The sequence below is a fragment of the Bubalus bubalis genome, chromosome 12 (assembly GCF_019923935.1).
Source record: "Bubalus bubalis isolate 160015118507 breed Murrah chromosome 12, NDDB_SH_1, whole genome shotgun sequence".
In the NCBI taxonomy this organism is placed as follows: domain Eukaryota; kingdom Metazoa; phylum Chordata; class Mammalia; order Artiodactyla; family Bovidae; genus Bubalus; species Bubalus bubalis.
The window spans coordinates 87,695,571-87,702,974 of NC_059168.1; the positions used below are offsets into that span (position 1 = coordinate 87,695,571).

A 7,404-nucleotide genomic window follows, 5' to 3' on the forward strand; every position below is an offset into this window, starting at 1 on the left:
TTTCTCTAGTTGTAGTACACAGGCTTCTCATTGCGGTGGCTCTCTTGTTGTGGAGCATGGTTCTAGAGCAGTCGGGCTTCAGTAGTTGTGGCTTATAGGCTTAGTTTTCTTGAGGTAAGTGGAGTCTTCCCAGATCAGGGATCGAACTTGTGTCCCCTGCATTGGCAGGAGGATTCTTTACCACTGGATCACCAGGGAAGTCTTAACTTAACTCTCTCTTTGAAGACCCTGTGTCCAAGTAAGTTCACATTGTGAGGTCCTGGTGGGTAGGACTTCAAACATGAATTTTAGGGAGACATAATTCAGCCCCATAATACATGGGTAGCGTAGAGATTTGTTTATGATTTAATGTAGGATGGAGATCTACTGATATTTGCCTCACAATTTGTTTTCAGTCCTGTGAACCCACCTGGAAGGACTTAAAGTGAAATATTTCTCCCATCTTCGGGAAGCCAAAGCTCTCCTTCCCCTCAGAGGAAGAGCCACATGTTTGCTGGTTTTTGATGTCTGAAAGAGGGAAGATTCCAGGCGTGAGCAGGATACCCTGGAGGCCATTCATTCCAGACTTTTGTGTTTGGAAGTTCTGTGCCCTAAAGGAATTTAGCTGTATTGTCCAAGAAAAAGGACTCAGAGTTTGGGGATTTAAGGAGTTAAGAAAGGACTGGTCTCTGCTTAGTGAGTCAGATTCTTTGAGATTGGGAAGGGCAGGTGAGAAGCAGGGACTACAGGGCAACTGGATGGGGATAGATGGCATCGGGCACATGCCAGAAAGAACTGAACACGAAGGGCTGTGACCTCGGAGTTCACTGTGGGGAACTGGTATTAGATCTCAGATGGTTGGATGACATCACCAACTCAATGGACATGAATGTGAGCAAACCCTGGGAGATAGCAAAGGACAGGGAAGCCAGGTGTGCTGCCATCCATGGGGTTGCAAACAGTCAGACACAACTTGGCAACTGAACAACATTAGATCTCAGGAAGACAGCAGTGTACCTGGGATGGCTAATGGACACCGCGTCCATCCTCCCTTCTCCTGTTTCGGGACACTCTAAGAGTGTCAGTGGGCGCAGAGAGACCAAGGTAGTTACTACAGTTCCCAGGCTCCTTGCAGAGCTGTGTGAACAGGGGTGATCTAAATACTTAGAGACAACGCTGTGTGACCTTGAGCTTCTCTTTCCTCCTTCCTGTGAGCCAAAACATGAGCATGGGCAGAGGTGAATCAGCTCAACCACGCTATGAGAAGAAGCCCTGGGAGGGGGCGGATGCTGAAAAGGACTCAGAGGAATGGGACCCAGGTCACTGAATGACCCCACAGGGCAGCGCTACCTCATTCATTCTGACCTCACAGCTGGACTGTTCTTGAAAAAGAAATTAACTTTTAACTTTTTAAACCACAGCGTTTCAGAATCTTTTTGTTACAGCAGCTTAGCTTATACTCATACCTTAGACCTAGCAAGTAAGAGTTTAAGGTAAACTATGTTATAAAGAGGGCTTCCCAGGTGGAGCTAGTGGGAAAGAACCCATCTGCCAGTGTAGCAGATGTAAGAGACGTGGGTTCCATCCCTGGGTCAGGAAGATCCCCTGCAGGAGGGCACAGCAACTCACTCCAGTATTCTTGCCTGGAAAATCCCATGGACGGAGGAGCCTGGTGGGCTACAGCCCATGGGGTCTCAAAGCATCTGACATGATTGATGTCACTTTGCAAACACGCATGTTGTGAAGAAATTTAAGTCAGTTTAATGTATGCTGATAAAGCATGCTAATACTACATCTTCTTTAAAAGTCAGTTACAATTGATTTTATTTTTAGACCTAGGAAAACCATTAAGTAGATTATATTTTGATGAGCCATAGTACTTTTTTTGGACTAGAGTATGGAAATCTTTTTGGCAGAGGGAGAACACTTTATGTTGACATACTTAAGAAGAATACATCATGTTTTTCCCCCTTCAGTTTTATTGAGATATAGTTGACATACCTATAGCATCTTGTAGTGGCAGAAGATAAGGGTGTGTTAAAAAAAAAAAAAATGAAATAAAAGCCCACATTGATCGAGGAGTGTCACACGAACAAAGGAGGCAACGGAAAGAGTGTCCAGAATTCAAAGTGGAAATGATTTGAACAAGAAAATAAAATCGTTCTGGAACCCAAAGTATAAAGTACTCATGAGTCCATACTGATATAAAAAATGACTGAATAAATGAATACATGAGGGAGAAAAGACAAATCTGCTGCGTGTAAGAATTCCAAGTGTTCGATGTAGACACTCTGTCCTTTAGGAAGTGGAGCGTAACCTCCCACTCCTGAAGTGTGGGCTGAGCAAAGTGACTTCCTCCCAAAGAGGACACTGTGGACAAAGGGGAAAGAATGACTTTACAGCGAGAAATCTGACAGACGCTACTTCAGCTGGGCGATCAAGGTCGACGTCAGCCATGATAAGTCTTTATTCATGGTCAGTACCTTTGATATGATGTGATGGAAATGGAACTTTATTTTTTATGTCTTTCCTCCTTCAAACCTAAAACCCCAGTATTATAATGAGGAAAATGCCAGACAAATCCCACTCAAGATTTGTGGGATTTGCCTGACCTTAAAACTGTCCAGGTCTTCCAATGCAAGGAAAATCTGAGAAACTGTCACAGAAAAAAGGAACTTTGGGAGACAGGACAACTAAATATAATCTTGGATGGGTTCCTGGAAGAGATTGGGATGTTAGGAAAAAGACAAGAAAATCTGACTGCAGTTTGGGATTTTGGTTAATATTAATTCGGTTCAGTTCAGTCACTTAGTCATGTTCAACTCTTTGTGACCTACAGCATGCCAGATCTCCCTGTCCATCACCAACTCCCAGAATTTACTCATGTCCATTGAGTCAGTGATGCCATCCAACCATCTCATCCTCTGTTGTCCCCTTCTCCTCCTGCCTTCAATCTTTCCCAGCATCTTTCTCTTCTAATGAGTCTTTTCTAATGAGTCAGTTCTTCGCATGAGGTGGCCAAAATACTGGAGTTTCAGCTTTAGCATCATTCCTTCCAAAGAACACCCAGGACTGATCTCCTTAGAATGGACTGGTTGGATCTCCTTGCAGTCCATGGGACTCTCAAGCGTCTTCTCCAACACCTCAGTTCAAAAGCACCAATTCTTTGGCGCTCAGCTTTCTTTATAGTCCAACACTCACATCCATACCTGACTACTGGAAAAACAATAGCTTTTGACTATATGGACCTTTGTTGGCAAAGTAATGTCTCTGCTTTTTAATATGCTGTCTAGGTTGTTCATAGCTTTTCTTCCAAGGAGCAAGCATCTTTTAATTTCAGGGAGGCAGTCACCATCTGCAGTGATTTGGGGGCCCCCTAAAATAAAGTCTGTCAGTGTTTCCATTGTTTCCTCATCTATTTGCCATGAAGTGATGGGACCGGGTGCCATGATCTTAGTTTTCTATTATTAATTAATAGTATGTTAATATTGACCCAGTAATTGTGACAACATATGTGACTAATGAAAGATGTTAAAAATGGGGGAATTGGGTACTGGATGTATGAAAACTCTATACAATCTTCACAATTTTTCTGTAAATATAAGCCTATTCTAAAATAAGTTTATTAAGTAACAAAAATGAAAACAAAACTTGTATATTGCTGGTACTCAGTCCATTAAAGGATTGTAGTAGTCAGTGTTTAATTTACATTTGGTTTTCTTTTGTTGACTCAGTGCTCATTGATGTGAAAATTATAATGTAAACTGTCATTCAGACTAGGGCAAATCTTGCAATAATTAAAATCCTAGAGGAGAGACTCTAAATTTGAATTCCAAATCTGACTCGAAAATATCAGAAATTCACATTTCAGAAGTTCCTATTCAAGGTTTGAGGCTCTCATTTTATTTTATATTAAATAAAATTAGACATCAAAGTGAAAAAAAGAGGGTTCTAGTTGAATAGGTTGCATTTTCCTTTTTCAGTGACTCATAACATAATGGTACATCATGTCATGGAAGCGTCTTACATTTGAGTAAGTAGAATATTATCTTTTAAAAGTGTTTAATAATGATGAGGAAAAGGTTTCTAATTTAAATTTGTGGGAAGGTTTAGTATTTTTATTAATTTGCACATTTTTTAGTATATTAGAATACTATTTCTCTCTTTTGTAATAAATATCTCCCCCATTTTTTTTTTTTTTTGCCTTTTAATTTTAATTATGATGCTTTGTTATAGAGTGCCTTTGTTACAAGCATCCTACCTGGGGCTCCTCACTAAGCAGGCTTTCCAGGGAGCTGGATATTTAAGTGACCCCAGGAAGCAGTGAGTGAGAATGGAAGGAAAGCCAGTACAGATGCATCATTGCTTTGTGTGTGTGTGTTCAGTCTCTTCAATCATGTCCGATTCTTTGCCATCCCCTGGACTGTAGCCCACAAGTCTCCTCTGTCCATGGGATTTCCCAGGTGAGAATACTGGAGTGGGTTGCCATTTCCTTCTCCAGGGCATCTTCCTGACCCAGGGATCAAACACAGGTCTCCTGCATTGCAGGCAGATTCTTTGCCGCTGAGCCACCTGTCTGCATGGCCCCACTGGGCAATGGGAAGCCCCATTGCTTTGGCTATGCAAGGACAAACAGAAACTAAGAGTCTTAATTCTCCCTGCTGCAAAGGGGAGATTTTCCTCCTCTCCTTTTTCTCAGAGCATTTAGTTTAGAAAACGGGGATGTTCTTTCTCCACTCTTTAAAATGTATTCCTTTGAATACATTAGTCTTTTGTTAGCTGGCCTGTTTTTGCGTCTTTTTAAATATTTTTTAAGCTTTTTCACTCAGGAATGCTTTCTCAAGAACCTGAGAGACAGCTCTTAAAAGGCAAACATTCTGAGAACCACCTTTTTGAAATTTAAGCATCAAAAGAAGTGGTTTCCTATCACCTCTACTTCAAGAAATAAAATGTCTCCAAAAAAGGTAAGAAAAAATCATTTGGAAAATTAAAAGGCCAACCAACCAAATAAATAAGTAAAGGTGGAATCTGGGGGGAAACAAAAGAGGAAGTTCCCCTCCCTTCCAGTTCCTGGGGTGGGGGGAGGGAGGAGCCTCACTTTGGTGAGTGCTTTGCCCCAGTTTGCAAAATGACCTGCTGTCATACAGACAGAAGTTGGTTTTCCACTGGATAACCCCAGCTACAGGTAAAGTTGGGGTGAACTCTCTGTGACCAGTGGTACTGTCAGATCACAGCGCTGCAGGATGAGTTAGTGTTTACCTTGAGAACATGCCCGGAAGGGGCTCTTTCTGCTTGGCAGTGGGAGGTAGAGAGATTCCTTCTGTCTCTGCATTTTTTCAGCGGGTCACTTGCCTCTGAGGCACCTCACATTCTAGTTTGAGGCTTGTTCAATAATAAGAATGTTTTCTTTTTCTGCCACCAACGTGGAGAGGATTTCTGGGTTGGGAGAAGATTCTCTGTTTCCTCAAGAACTCCCACTGGAGGTGACCAGCTTGGGGGTCACGGCCCGTGAGGACCACAGGAGCCTGGAAAGGATGCGCTGTGGGGCTATGTGCAAGGTTTAGAGGGAGGAGGGCTTCGTCCCCGGCCCCCGCCCACACCTGGTCCAATGGCGTGCCCAGCTCCTGTGCTTATGAGTCAAGGTTGCCTGGGTGCAGAGAGGGTCACGATTTGCTCCAAAGGGAGGGGCTGGGCAGGAGTCAGTGACCTGTGTGGGGCTCAGGTGAGGTTGGCCAGTCTGCACCAGTGTGAGGCTGGTCAGAGCAGGAGCAAAGCCAGTCTAGCAGCAGAGGTTGGAGTGAGGAGATATGACGTGGAGTGAGAGGGCTGCCAGCACACGTAGGCCTTTTTGTTTGCTTTTAAAGGAGTAAAATTTTAGAGTAGGTTTGGTTTGGCTCCTAACCGTAAACTAACAACTGGTGTTTCCTCATTTGGTCCTGCTGCCTTGCAGGTATTTGCTGAGGAGTAGCACCACCATGGTGTCACACCATCAGCACAGAGGAGCACGCTGGACCACTGCAGAGGAGTGGATCCAGGGCGTGGACCGCAGAGAACACGGAATCTTCATGTTGAGGGACACCCAGGGAACCATCCAGCCGTGGCATCCCCCCTGAAACATGGATTCCCTTGTCAACATCCTGTCCCTTTTGTCATCTACTCTTTGCTTCAGATTTCTCTGTGGCAAAGAATTCCAAATGATGGTAACAATGACTGTTTCCAGCGAAAGTTGTAACATTCTTTAAGATCTTTTTCTAATATCGCTAGAAAGTTGAGCAAGTGAACCATTAGGAAATGTTGCCAAGGTCAAGATGAAATTAGACAAAAAACTATTTATAATAAAATTAGTGCTTTGCTGCCTGGATCAGGAAACCGGATCTGTCTTGTTTAAATACACTGAACTAGAGCAAACATTGATCAGCCATAGTGTAGCATAATGAGGCAGATATGTTACATTAATATACTCCTTTAACTATGAGAAGTGATAGAATGTTTGCCAGAAAAGGTACAACCACACCAAGCTTAATCTACTGAAGAAAGCCTCAATAAAAATATTTGAATCAATGAAAATTAACTCTGAAAACACAGCTATAACTCCTGAAGCAACAGAAGCAGCCTTGAATGAATTGATAGCAACTACTTTTATAAAAGGGAAAAAAGAGAAAAGAAAGATTGTTACAAAAGAATGCTCTGTACCTCTGAGAGTCTGTGTAGTGCTATAAATGTTTGCAGAGAAATCCAAGACATTGGGGGAGTTGTCAGGAACAGAACCATTGCAGCAAAGACACAGTGGGGGCTCCAGCAGAGAGAACCCGAACACAGCTAAATTATATGAACAGATGATAAGGATGCCAGCGGAATGAACCACCCTAGATAATGAAATAAGATCCAACATAGCAATAATATCGGTACCCGAGAAACCAGACACTGCAATTACACCATACTGTAAAGCAATTATCCTCCAATTAAAAAATAAATTAATTAAAAAAAAAGAAATTATTAGAGAAGATATGCCTGACATGAAAGCCTGTTTACTTGTGGCTCTTGAGAGGGGTGTTTTCACAAGGGACAGAGGAAGCAGAGACATTGTTCTGAGAGGGTGGAGGGCTAGACTGAGAAATTAATTTACCTTTCAGAACTGTGTCAGCTAATTTCCTGTGTCTAAAGTTAATGTCCTGATTAGAAAAGACTGGGCGTTCTGGCAGATGGACTGGGGCTCTCTGTGTATGTGGATGAGGTATGGGGTCCCTATCTGCCTGCACCTCTGTCCTTTTTGCCAACTGGAGTTGGGATGCAGCCTGAGGCTGTAGAGAGGCAGAGTTCTCAGCTATTGTAACTTGCGAGTCCCCATCTGTGTGCTGAGGCCAATGCTGACTGTTAAGAGGAGGAGAAAGTTGCTAACTGATCTTGGGCCAAGACAGTTAAGTA

The 7,404-nt window shown here is 42.9% G+C and overlaps 1 long non-coding RNA gene across 1 annotated transcript; it reads left to right on the plus strand.

Moving 5' to 3' along the window:
• Nucleotides 1-5,101: 5,101 nt before the first annotated feature.
• Nucleotides 5,102-6,850, plus strand: LOC123328725. Its single transcript, XR_006543753.1, has 2 exons — nt 5,102-5,164; nt 5,930-6,850. It is a non-coding gene; the product is annotated as an uncharacterized LOC123328725 (long non-coding RNA).
• Nucleotides 6,851-7,404: the final 554 nt, after the last annotated feature.